Source organism: Geotrypetes seraphini, chromosome 11 (genome assembly GCF_902459505.1).
Source record: "Geotrypetes seraphini chromosome 11, aGeoSer1.1, whole genome shotgun sequence".
NCBI classification, from domain to species: Eukaryota; Metazoa; Chordata; class Amphibia; order Gymnophiona; family Dermophiidae; genus Geotrypetes; species Geotrypetes seraphini.
In genome coordinates this window covers 38,671,588-38,685,187 of record NC_047094.1, presented here as the reverse complement: position 1 = coordinate 38,685,187, position 13,600 = coordinate 38,671,588, and positions in this window count along the sequence as shown.

Here is a 13,600-nt window from a genome sequence, read left to right as displayed (position 1 = left end):
GATGCTTCTTAATGGCGTAACTTCTATGGATATGTCCTTCTCTGTCAACCACTGTTCCTGCGCTGCCTGAACCTGATCTGGAGGATCCTGTTAATGATGATCCATTTGCTGACCCCTTATTTACAGGTGCTGCGCTTCCTGGGATGGGAACTCGGGAATTGTGTGCTGGATCTGCGGATCCTTCTGGGATTTTGGAACCTGGGGATGATCCCATGGTTCTGCGTTTAAGTCTGCGGCTTTGCCGGATCTTATTTTAGAGTCCTTCATACGAGTCGAATTTAGTCATTCAGCCAGCTCCATCCACTTCTTCCTGGCTTTGTGGTGTGCGCTCAGTCTTCCACCTTTCCCTGGCACCCTGATATGAGCATTCTAATTTAGAGTAATTTGATTCTCCAGAAGGTGCTCTTAAGATAGCGAGGGCAATTTTCTCGCTTGTATCCTCTGGCACAGGAGTGCCAACAGCTTCTGGGTCAGCCTAGGTTGGATTCTTTGATTGTGCAGGTGACTAACGTGCCTTTCAATGGAGATGGTGTGGTATTTAAAGATATGCAAGACCACAGTGTGGATGTGGTCCTTCGGAGATTTTTTGATGCAACTACTTTAGGCATAAAGGCTTCTTTGGCGGCATCCTTTGTCGCACATGCCAGTCTCGCTCATCTGCACATGCTGGAGAATGATGCTGTGGATCCTCCTCAACTTCTTATGGCTGAGTCAGATTATGTTGCTGATGCATTGTATGGCCTTATGTGAGTTTTGACAAATGTGTCTGGGTACTCCATTTCTGCCTGCAGGATGATCAAGCAATGGGCTGGTGATTCCACTTCCAAGGCTACTTTGGCTAGACTTCCCTTTAAGGGGAAGTTATTGTTTGGCAAGGGTCTGGACAACCTCATGAATTCTGTGGTGGACTGTCGCTCTAAGACCCTGTCTATCAGAGTCCCAGATCCTCTAGAGATTCTGGTTGCTCTAATTTTTGTCTCTCCTGGCGATCCCAACTGTGTACAAGTGCCACGTTGCGGAGATTTTCCCAGGGCTCCTGTCCCAGGTATGCTAGCTACAGGCCACCCAGCCTTCCGTGTCCGTCCTACACCCTCTGCCAAAAAGGTGCATTTCGTCTGATCAGTGGGTCTTGGACATTATTCAGTCAGGCTTCAATTTGCTTGACCTCTGACGGACTGATTTGTGGACTTTCTAATGGGGTGGCTGGACAAGGCGTTTGGGGTTCATTCCACTGTTAAATTCTTGCTGGATATTCAAGCTAAAGAGCCGGTGCCCCCCAAACTTTCGGGCTCAGGCTGATACTCTATCTACTTTAATCTAATCTTCCATTTGTGAGTCGCATAAACCTATACAAACTCAAGGTGACGGATCAGAGAGGAAGAGGGAATAGGAAGAGGAAGGAAGGGGGCAAGAAAATGCAAGAGGAGGGACCTAGTTGGAGGGAGAGGAGATAGACAGAAGCTGAAACAGTTAGTTGTCATAGAGGTGAGTCTTCAGGTTTTTCTTGAATGAGGCTCCGAAGATTGGAGGCCTATTCTGGATCTTCAGCAAGTGAATGCGGCTCTCACATGCTTTCACATGGAGACGGTGCATTTGGTCATTGCACCGGTGGCCCCGGGAGAGTTCTTTGTCTCTCTGGATAGCACGGAAGTCTACATTTACGTTTCAAATTCTTGCGGTTTCATGTCCTGAAACAGCATTACCAATTCTCAGCTCTGCCCTTTGGACTGGCAACAGCTCCCCATACTTTCATCAAGGTGATGGTGGTCATAGCAGCTTACCTGCGAAAAATGGGTCTGCAGGTTCACATTTACTTGGACGGCTGGCTGATCAGAGCGCTCTCATTGGCTAAAGGTGCTGAATTACCTGATCCACTGTTTGGATTGTGGACTACATAAAAAGCACACGGATGCCCATGCAGTTTCTGGAATATCTGGGAGTTCTCTTTGATGTGGCTGTAGGCTGTGTATCTTCAGAGATGCACAGTCTGAAAACTGTGTACCTAGATTTCTTCCCTTTTGGAGCTGCCAGCTCTTTTGGCGTGAGACTATTTTCAAGTCCTGGGGTCCATGGCGGCCACAATAGATGTAGTGCTTTGGCGAGGGCGCATGTGTCCTCTCCAGCAAGCCTCTCGCTGGGCTCCACACAGGGATGCTTTACAGTTCTGTCTTCCCTGGACTTTGGAGGCTCGGGCTTCTCCTGCAGTTGCTTTGCAGGGGCGTTCCGCTGCAGATTGCCTCCTGGGTCATGGTGATGACAGATGCCAGCCTTTGGGACTGGGTAGCCTACTGAAATCGTTGTCCCATCCAGGGGAATTGGATGCTCTCATAGGCAATGGTCAATTAACCAGTTGGACCTGAGAGCCATTCGGCTGGTGCTGATGAGATTACAGACTTTGGAGAGCCAAGCAGTCAGGGTCTTCTCTAACAATGCGACAGCAGTAGCTTATGTCAATCGCCAGAGAGGGATTAAGAGCACCCCCCTGGCTCAGAAAGCCCATCTTCTGTTCCTATGGGAGGAATATCACCTCCCAGGCGCCATCAGCAGCACATATAGTGGGAGTCGACAATGTTAAAGCCAACTTTCTCAGCAGACAGACTGGATCCAGGCGAGTGGGCCCTGTCCACAACGGTTTTCTGAGTCATAGTGCGGAGCTGGGGCTGGCCCTGCTTCGACCTCATGACCATGGGGAAGAAAGAAAGCGGACCATTTCTTCAGTTGAAGATCTGAGCCCGGAAGCGAGGGTATAGATGCTGTTGTCTCAGGAGATTCTCTGTATTTCTTTCCTCTCTGGTCCATGATAGGCCGAGTTCCATCCAGACTGTGTCATTCAGGTGGCTCCAGACTGGCCTCACAGATCTTATGTGTCTTCACAAGGGTCGTGGTCTTCGGCTGAGCTCCCATCCAGACCTGCTTACGCAGGATCCGGTCTCAATGGAGGATCCAAGTCGCCTTGCTCTTATGGCATGACTCTTGAGCTAGCAGCCTTAGAACACAAAGGCTATTCTGCTATGGTTGTTGACACTCCTCTCAAGTCTAAGAAGTCGTCCACAGTTTCTGCTTACACTAAAGCATGGAAGACTTTCCAACGTTGCTGCACTCAGGACCAGGTAGACCTTTATTCCACTCTTATCTTGGTGATTCTTGCCTTTCTGCAAGCTGGACTTGATGAAGAAACGCCACAGTGAGACTGAGTCAAGGTAGCCTTACTCTTTTGTTTTAGAGCCTAGGATCATTGTTCCTCTTTGGCATCTCATCCTAATGTCACTAGATTTTTGAAAGAGGCTCTTTGTATCAGACCACCAGTCAAGCAGCCGTTCCCTTCCTGGGACCTCAACTTGGTGCTGTCTAGTCTCACCAAGGCTCCCTTTGAGCCCCTTCGGAATGCTTCCCTCTTGGACTTGATGATCAAGACCGTGTTTGTGGTTGCTATTACCTCAGTGCAGTGTGTCTCGGAACTCTTGGCTCTTCCTTCTAGGAAACCATTCGTCCGCATCTTGGAGGCTGGGATTTCCCTGCATACGGTTCCTCCTTTCTTGCCAAAATTGGTTTCTACTTTCCATGTTAATCAGGAAGCGTTTGCAGCTTTTCAGCTTACTAGTTCCAGGACACTAGATTGTTTTTTGAAGAAACTGGATGTGTGTAGAGTACTTCTTTGCTACCTGGAGGTCCGTAACAAATTTTATCTCTGACATCTGTTTGCTGACTCATTCTGTTAAGCGGGGTGCTCCTGCTTCAAAGGCCATGGTTTTCAGATGAATCTGTAGGGCCATATTGCTAGCCTATATTCTTTCTGGTAAACTCCCTTTTCTGTCGATACACATTGTACCAGGAGTATGGATGCTTCATGAGCTGACACTAGAGCTATCTCCCCTGAGGAGATCTGCAGAGTGGCAATGTGGCCCTCTCTACACACATTTGCCATGTTTTACAGAGTGAATGTGGCGGCGAGACAGGACTCTGCCTTTGGATCCTAGGTCTTAAGGGCTGGTGCAGCAAGCCCGCTGTAGAATGTCTTACTTATTGCACTGGAAAAAGATTATGCACTTACTCTGGTAAGCTCTTTTTTTCAGAAGATAAGTAAGACATTCTAAACTCCTGCCATATCCTTCATGCGCCTGCCTACTATCTCAGTCTGTTTGCTTCTCAAAGTTGTTTCTTAGGTGCCTGTCAGACCTTGGGGGCTGGGAAGAATACTGTATATATGTTATTTTTTTCTGCGAAAGTAGTTTCTGAGCTCCTGTGAGACCTTTGTTGGTTGGTTGGTTGTTTGCAGTTCATATCTAATGTTAATTCTTGAGCAGAACGGTTGTTGCTGAACTAAATTGCCATGTGTGTTTCTACTTCACATTGTTTTGGTGGCCCTTAGTGATTGGGTACTAAGGAGCCCAGTGAAGTACAGCAGGGGCACAGGGAAAAATAGAGTGGATTCCTTCTGCAGATGGCATGTGGCCCTGGGGACACTACCCATCTGTCTAGAGTGTCTCACCTATCTATTGGAAAAGAGTAAGTACATAATCTCTTTTTTTGTTTTTAAGATCCACTTCTTCATTTTTTTGACTAGAGTTGGTTCAGTAGGTGAAAGTATTTCATTATTTTCTTTTATACCACCAGTCAAAATTTAGGGCCTCTTCTATTAAACTGCGCTAGCAGTTTTCTAGCGTGGGGAGCCACGCTGAATGGCCCGCTATGCTCCCGAAGCTCAGAGTTCCTATGAGCGTCGGGAGCAGCGCGGGCCATTCAGCACGGCTCTCTGCGCTAAAAACTGCTAGCGCAGTTTAATAGAAGTGGGGGCTAGAATAGGAATGACCACACACCTTTTGAGATCAGTCATAAAGCATGCAAGCATAACAAAATTTCAAGTTTTTTAAAGCTGTACATTTCTGAAGGTTAACTTGTAGTTTTAGAACTTTAAGACCATCTTTGTAACAGTACTATTCATTAGCACATGGACCCACTAATAGAGAAATTACTATGGCAGAGTTGAATAAAGGACTAAGATGCTCTTTTACTAAAGTGTGTTAATCAGCATGTGAACTCATGCACTATTAACGGCTCCTTGTGTTAAGGGGTAGTAAGTAACTGAACAGAGAATGTTGTCACTAGTGCAGTTAGCAGAGATGCATTTGTTTCCTCAAAAGAAGATGGCAAGCACATTGCATTAATTGGATATAATCATAACACAGTAAAGAACTTTTTCTGTTCAAGTACAGGGGATATGATGGGCATATCCCCAACAGTTACTGCACTGCCTTGGCAAAAACAAACTGCACTTTAGCAAAAGGGCATTTAACACTGCAACAGTGACTTTAGAATTCATATAAAGAATTTGTATGTAGGTGCTGATTACACACACACGTTTGTGTGTATGTGTATATATAGATATATATATAGATATATCTATATATATATAGATACATCTATATATATATAGATATATATATATAGATATAGATATATCTATATATCTATATATATATCTATATATATATCTATATCTATATATATATATATATATATATATATAGATATATATATATATATATATATATATCTATATATATATAGATATATATATAGATATATACACACACACACATACATACAGTGGTACCTTGGATTACGAGCATAATCAGTTCCAGGAGCATGCTCGTAATCCAAAATGCTCGTTTATCAAAACAAAGTTCCCCATAGAAAATAGTGGCAACGGCAACGATTCGTTCTAGAACCCGGGGTCTATACCTGTTGGGTGCCGGGTGCTGCAGCGCCATCTCCTCTGTCTGCCTCCTCCGTGGGTCATCTGAAGAAGAACCCCACAGTGCCGCTTCGGGGGGGAGGGGGATGCCAGCCACCAGAGAACCCCACAGTGCCGCTTCGGGGGGGGGGGGGGGGATGCCAGCCGCCAGAGAACCTCGCAGTGCCTTCAGAGGGATGCTTCCTCCATCCGCCGGCCAGCCCTCCACGTCGGATGCCCCTCGCATGCTGGAGAGCCCCCACCCGAGCCCATGCAGCCGAGCGCCGCCCCACCTGCACGACACACACAACGCCGATGATTGACGCTGTGCGGAAGACGGAAGAGGAATCCCCTGTAAGTGCTCATTGATTGGGGCAGTGCTCGGTGTGCGAGTCAAAAGTTTGCTGAGTGTTTTGCTCGTCTTGCAAAACACTCGCAAACCGGGTTATTCGCAAACTGAGGTACCACTGTATATATAAAAAACTTCGTTCATCAATTTGGGATGCATTTGTGAATCTTTTGAACTTTGTTTCTCAGTAACATTTCTGTAACTGCCATCAGGACTCCACATCACTCAATCTAAGCAAAACTGGCTACATGGAGTAGTAAACTAGCATAAATCCTTTACAACTGGTAATTCAGTTCCAGATTCAAAAACTTTGCTGAGACTGCACCATTTTTTGGGCAAGCTTACATAAATACTCGAACTATGCTTCAGTCAGGGGTTGGAAACTATCTATTTAGACTTGTAAACGACTGCAGATCTCATGAGTTCTGACATTTCCTTTTGATTTTCATGTTGTTTCCTCTGCAGGCCTCACTTTATTTTTTGGTTAATTTTATCTTTGTCCCCTACACACTGCAATTTGAGAGCCCTCCTGTTCTGGGACTGAGATCTTTTGCAACAGTTTTCTTGTGTGTACCATGGGATTGTAAAGAAGGCTTCTTGTACTTGGCTACTTGTTTTGTTAGTGTTAAACTCCTGATATTTTCTAATATACTGTGGCTTCCTCCTAAAGTAGAAATGAAAATTAAAGCAGAATATTTGGTTATAGGGTGCATATTGAAAGTAAAGCTCAGGTTTCAAGTATCACTTTCTGTGCCAAGAGCATAATTCATTGTAAAACGGGAATATTTTTAGTATTTTCAATACAGAATTATATAATAGCACTTCAGGTTTTTCAGTGCTTTGTATTTAAGTTTTGTGGAATGATCCAACTTCTCTAGTTGGGTCTTAAAGTGATAGTGCTGCTGTGAAAACCTAGAGAATTTAAAAAAAAAAACTCTCTTTTTCTCTCTCTCTCTGTCTCTCTTTTTCTCTCTTTTTCTCTCTGTCTCTCTTTTTCTCTCTTTCTCTATCTATCTATCAACTTATTTCTAGGTTTTCACACCAGTTGGTTTTACCCTCTTAGAGTAAAATTCCAAAATACATTAGATTGCTATCACATTAAAGTACAGCTAGAAAACTAAACCAGTTTTTATTTTGGGGCATGGAGATGGTCACACAACAATCATTGCCTACATTTAAACATAAAATGTAAGCAAACTTATTCTGTGCTAAGGCTAACTTTATAGAATGCAGTTCTTTTCGAAATGGGTGGGTGAGTGCAGTTCTGTAAGTTATAAATTTGTTATGGCTCCAAAAAATTTTTGTTTATAGACCTTGTCTCTTTCATGTTGTTGCTCATGTCCTCTTTGTTGGTAAACTGGGCAATATCAATGTCCATTTTCCAACCTTTTCTTTGAAACATGATTTTTAGCTGTATAGTTTAAGTAAGTGTTTTTGACTTACACAGAAAAGTCTATACAACCTTTTATTAATTTTAATTATGGCATACTTAACTTGGTACATTTAAAGCCATCAATCTAATAAACAAACACAGCAAACAGGACTTTTTTGTGGTGGTTTCTTTTAAGGTATTCAAAGGAAAGATGAACTCTCAAATTAGTGGATAAGCTATGCTATTACAAAGTGTTATCTAAAGATTTTATGAATAGGGTTTCATACATTTCTTATATGTAGAATAACGCTTCATTTTCCAGAAGTTTTCTCTCTAGTTTATATTGGATGAGTTTGTACCTATCATGCTTATTTCTTTCAGATCCATTCCACATGAGTGCTGCTTGCCTGGTAAAAATAGTTGAACTCAACAAGCAGAATTAAATAAGCATATAACTGGTGGTTCATTCTTGTGGCATGCTATGACATAATAGATCTATTAGAGCTCAGATGTGTGTAAAGTTCTGTGCATGCAATTAGTTTTGGGGAAGTACAAAGACAGATGTGCATTTTATGCCAGTATTCACATAGTTTTGTTATCTACTTTATCAAATATAAAAACATAGCTCTTGCATGTGCCACTTGCAATTTTTATTACGTTTATTTACAAAGAAAAAAGTAAATACAATAATTCTAGAAAAATCATGCCATAAACAAAAATCTTAAGCCCATAATATGGGCTTGCATATGAGAGAACAAGTAATTCAGAAACATACATTGACAAGCCTAATATCTACTACTACTACTTATCTTTTCTATAGCACTACTAGGCATACGCAGTGCTGTACATCAAAACATAGAGAATCCCTGCTCAAAAGAGCTTACAATCTAGTCAAGACAGACAGACTGGACAAGAAGTTGCATCTATCCACAGTGCTCAAGTGGGGGACTTACAGAGGGAATAAGACAGATATTGGTGCTTAGGTGGGTTGGAGTTTGGAATTGAAAGAAGCTTCAAACAAGTGGGCTTTGAGTCTGATTTTAATACTAACAGACGGAGCTTGATGTGCCAAGTCAGGTAGTTCCAGGCATACAGTGCTGCAAAGTAGAAGGGACGGAGTCTGTAGTTGGCAGTAGAGAAGGGTGCAGATGAGAGACTCGCCTGATTAACAAGAGTGCCTTGGGGGGGAGGGGAATGTGGGAAGAAATGAGAGGCGAGATACTGAGGAGCTGTGAAGTGAATACACTTGTAGGTTAGTATGAGGAGTTTGCAGAAGCAGAGAACCAATGAGGTGACTTGAGAGGGGTAATGGCATGATATTGGTAGAATATGAGATGTACAGCAGAGTGAACAGATTGAAGGAGAGAGATGATTTAGCAGAAGGCCAGTGAGAAGCAGGTTGCAGTAGTCTAGGCAAGAGGTGATGAGAATATGGATGAGCATCTTAGCAGTGCGCTCAAAGATGGGGTCTGATTTTAGCGATATTGTAGAAAAAGAAACAGGTTTTGACAGTTTGTTGGATAGGTAAAGAGGAGAGAGATGAGTCAGATTATCCCGAGTTTGCAAATTGATGACACAGGGAGAGCGGTGTTCACAGAAATAGAGAATGAGGGAAGAGAGATGGGCTTAGGTGAAAAGATAAGGAGCTCTGTCTTGGCCATGTTTAATTTTAGATGGCAGTGAGACATCCAGGTAACAATGTCAGACAAGCAGGTTATCCCAGGACAAGCAGGCAGCATATTCTTAACGTATGGGTGACGTCGCCGACGGAGCCCCGGTACGGACCTTTTTAACTAGAAAGTTCTAGTTGGCCGCACCGCGCATGCGCGAGTGCCTTCCCGCCCGACGGAGGAGTGCGTGGTCTCCAGCTTTTTCGTTTCCGCGGAGCGAAGAAGACGCATGTGGTTTCAACGGCTGTTGAAAACTCCTTTTTTTTGCCTTCCCGCTCGCGTTATTTCTAATTTTATCTCATTTTTTCCTTCGGGTTTGTTGTTTTCTTTCTAATCCAAAAAAAAAAAAAAAAAAAAACTTTCTTTTTTCCTTTATTTTTCAGCAGGCCCCGGCGGGGCCTGTTGCCATCATACAAGCCTCCGGCTTTGATTTCGCTGAGGCCGTATTTCCCTTCATGCCCCCTCAGCCGGGTTTTAAGAAGTGCCAGCGGTGTGCACGCCCGATTTCCCTTTCGGACCCGCACAATTGGTGCCTACAGTGCTTGGGTCCGGAACATCGGGCTGACACCTGCACCCGCTGCGCGACTCTTAAAAAACGCACCCTTAAAAACAGACAAATACAGCAGAATCTCCTCTTCGGCACCGCTTCCGCTATGGACCCGACCCCGGCGTCAACGGCACCGCCGAAATCGGCACCGTCAACATCAACACCTCCTGACCTTTCTACGGAGTCGATGGCGCCAGGTAAGCCGGCTAAGAAGCCTCCCACTTCCCTCGAGCGCCCTCCAGCTACAGCAGTGACACCAGTCCTTCCGGTGTCCCGCAAGTCCCGAAAGCGCTCCGCTCCGATATCGGTGAGTGCCTCTTCATCGGCCTCCTCATCACCGGAGCGTAGAGCAGCACCGATGGTACCGAAGAAAAGTAAAACGGTACCGGTGCCCCCATTGGAGGACCGTATCTCGGCCATCCTCCAAACTAAATTACACGAACAGCTCCAGCACCAACTTAAGGAACTGCTTCCAACCCTGCTGGCACCGCTCCTTCCGGTACCGGTCCGGCCCGAGCCCCGCACCACTACGCCAGTGGCCACCCCCTCGGTACCGATGAATACTTCGATGCCGGTCTTATCGGCACAGCCTACGCTCCAAACCTGCGCGGCTGAGGACCCATCCCGACCCCAGGATCGACACCGATCGTCTCGGGACCGGGATCGGCACCACTCCTCCAGGGATGGAGATCGGCACCGGTCTTCATCCCCCGGCACCGTATCCATGAGATCTGGTAAATCCCTGTCTAAGACCCGTCATGCGGAACCGGCTGTCAGAGACCCTGACCTATGGGAGCAATCCCCTCTCGGTACCGAGGAGGATGCCTCTTCCACTGATGAGGAACCCTCTATGGCTGAATCCACCGCCAAACCAGAGCAGTCCTCATTTACAAAATTCCTTAGGGAGATGTCTGGGGCTCTTTCCATCCCACTTGAGTCCGACTCCAAGAAGTCCCAGGCCTTTTTAGAAGCCTTGGACTTCGATCAACCTCCCAAGGAATTTCTCAAACTCCCCGTTCATGATATTCTACGGGAGACATTTTATAAGAACTTAGAGAACCCCCTTACTGTGCCAGGTGCCCCTAAGAAACTGGACAGTTTATACCGGGTTATCCCTATCCCGGGATTCGATAAACCCCAGTTGCCACATGAGAGCCTACTGGTAGAGTCCACTCTCAAAAAATCTCATGGTTCCAGTGTCTATGCCTCCACCCCTCCTGGCAGAGAAGGTAAGACAATGGATAAATTTGGAAAACGCCTGTACCAGAATGCCATGCTGGCTAGCAGAGCCAACAACTACTCTTTTCATTTCTCCTTTTACATGAAACATCTGGTACAACAACTCTCAGCTCTGCAGAAGTACATTCCTGAACGCAAGGTTCCGTTGTTTCAGCAACAAATTTCCACTCTCCTTCAGCTTAGGAAGTTCATGGTGCGCTCTATCTATGACTCCTTCGAGCTCTCTTCTCGAGCCTCTGCTCTGGCAATTGCCATGCGACGCCTGGCCTGGCTGAGGGTATCTGATCTGGATGTGAACCACCAAGACCGCCTTGCCAACGCACCCTGTCTTGGTGATGAACTTTTTGGGGAGTCTCTAGATACCACCACCCAAAAACTTTCGGCTCATGAGACAAGATGGGACACCCTCATTAAGCCTAAAAAGAAGACTCCGCCGTCCCGCCCATACAGACCCCAGTCTTCTTATCAGCGTCGTTTCTCTGCTAGGCCACTTAACCCGCCTCAACAGCAATCTCGTCGGCCTCGCCAACAGCAACAACAACACTCCCAGGCTCGCTCACAATCTCATCAGACAGCTAAGCCTCTCCCTCAAACCAAGCCTCCCCAGCCCTTTTGACTCCTTTCTCCAGGGCATAGCCAGTCTCCAACCCTCGCTGCCTCTGCCTCAACCTATAGGAGGCCGCCTCACCATCTTCCTACCACGCTGGGAGGCCATCACTTCAGACCTGTGGGTTCTAAACATCATCCGTCACGGATACTCACTAAGGTTCCAGACTCTTCCTGCAGATCATCCTCCCGTAGAGTCTGCTTTTCACTCCTCCCAAACTCCACTCCTCCTCAGGGAGGTCCAATCCCTCCTCCTACTCAATGCCATCGAAGAAGTTCCACCAGACCAAAGAGGTCAGGGATTTTACTCCCGCTACTTCCTGGTACCCAAGAAAACGGGGGATCTTCGCCCTATCCTCGACCTCAGGAACCTCAACAAGTGTTTGGTCAAGGAAAAGTTCAGGATGCTCTCCCTTGCCACGCTTTATCCTCTTCTGTCTCAACACGACTGGCTATGTTCCCTGGACCTCAAGGAGGCCTACACTCACATTCCAATACATCAGGCTTCACGTCGCTACCTCCGATTCCAGATACTGAATCTCCACTATCAGTACAAAGTGCTACCCTTTGGTCTCGCATCATCACCCAGGGTGTTCACCAAGTGCCTGATTGTGGTAGCGGCCTGTCTCAGGTCCCACAACCTACAAGTGTTCCCCTACTTAGACGACTGGTTGGTGACAGCAGCAACATCTCCTCTTGTGCTACAATCAACTCACCACACCATCTCTCTCCTCCATCTCTTGGGGTTCGAGATCAATTATCCCAAGTCGCATCTGCTTCCCACACAACGCCTTCAGTTCATCGGGGCACTTCTCGATACCAACTCCATGAGAGCGTTCCTTCCAGCCGATCGGCACCAGACACTGCTTCACCTTTGTCGGCAGGTGCTCCTCCGACCATCCATCCCAGCTCGCCAGATGATGATTCTTCTGGGTCACATGGCCTCCACAGTCCATGTGGTTCCTCTGGCGCGACTCCACCTCAGGATACCGCAATGGACCCTCGCCAACCAATGGTCACAGACCAGGGACCCTCTTTCTCATCCCATCTCTGTGACATCATCTCTTCAGCAATCTCTTCAATGGTGGTTGAACTCTGCAAATCTTTCCAGGGGCCTCCTTTTGCATCCACCTCCTCATTCCATGATCATCACCACGGACGCCTCCCCCTATGCATGGGGGGCTCACATTGGGGATCTGCGCACCCAGGGACTTTGGACCCCTCAGGAGCGTCAACATCACATCAATTTCCTGGAGCTCAGAGCCATGTTCTATGCTCTCAAGGCCTTCCAACACCTTCTCTGCCCTCAGGTTCTCCTCCTATGCACGGACAACCAGGTCGCCATGTACTACATCAACAAGCAGGGCGGCACTGGATCTCGTCTCCTCTGTCAGGAGGCCCTCAGAATCTGGACCTGGGCCACAGCCCACAATCTTTTTCTCAAAGCGGTCTATATCCAGGGCGAACAGAACTCCCTGGCCGACCAACTCAGCCGCATCCTTCAACCTCACGAGTGGACCCTGGATCCTCCCACTCTCCACTCCATCTTTGCTCGATGGGGCACTCCTCAGGTGGACCTCTTTGCAGCTCCTCACAACCATCAGCTGCCCCAGTTCTGCTCCAGACTCTACTCTCCACACCGTCTGACCCCGGATGCCTTCCTACTCGACTGGACGGATCGGTTCCTCTATGCCTTCCCTCCACTTCCTTTGATGTTGCGGACTCTGTTCAAGCTCCGCAAGGACAGGGCCGCCATGATTCTCATCGCCCCTCGGTGGCCCAGACAACATTGGTTCTCCCTCCTGCTTCAGCTCAGCTCCAGGGATCCCATTCCTCTACCTGTGTTTCCTACTCTTCTTACACAGCAACAGCAGTCTCTACTACATCCCAATCTGTCTTCGCTCCACCTGACAGCTTGGTTTCTCTCGGGCTGACCTCCCCAGAAAACCTGTCTCAGCCAGTCCGTCGCATTTTGGATGCCTCCAGGAAACCCTCCACACTCCAATGTTACCATCAGAAGTGGACCCGGTTCTCCACTTGGTGTCTCCTTCATCATCACAATCCCACCTCTCTGGCGGTGGAA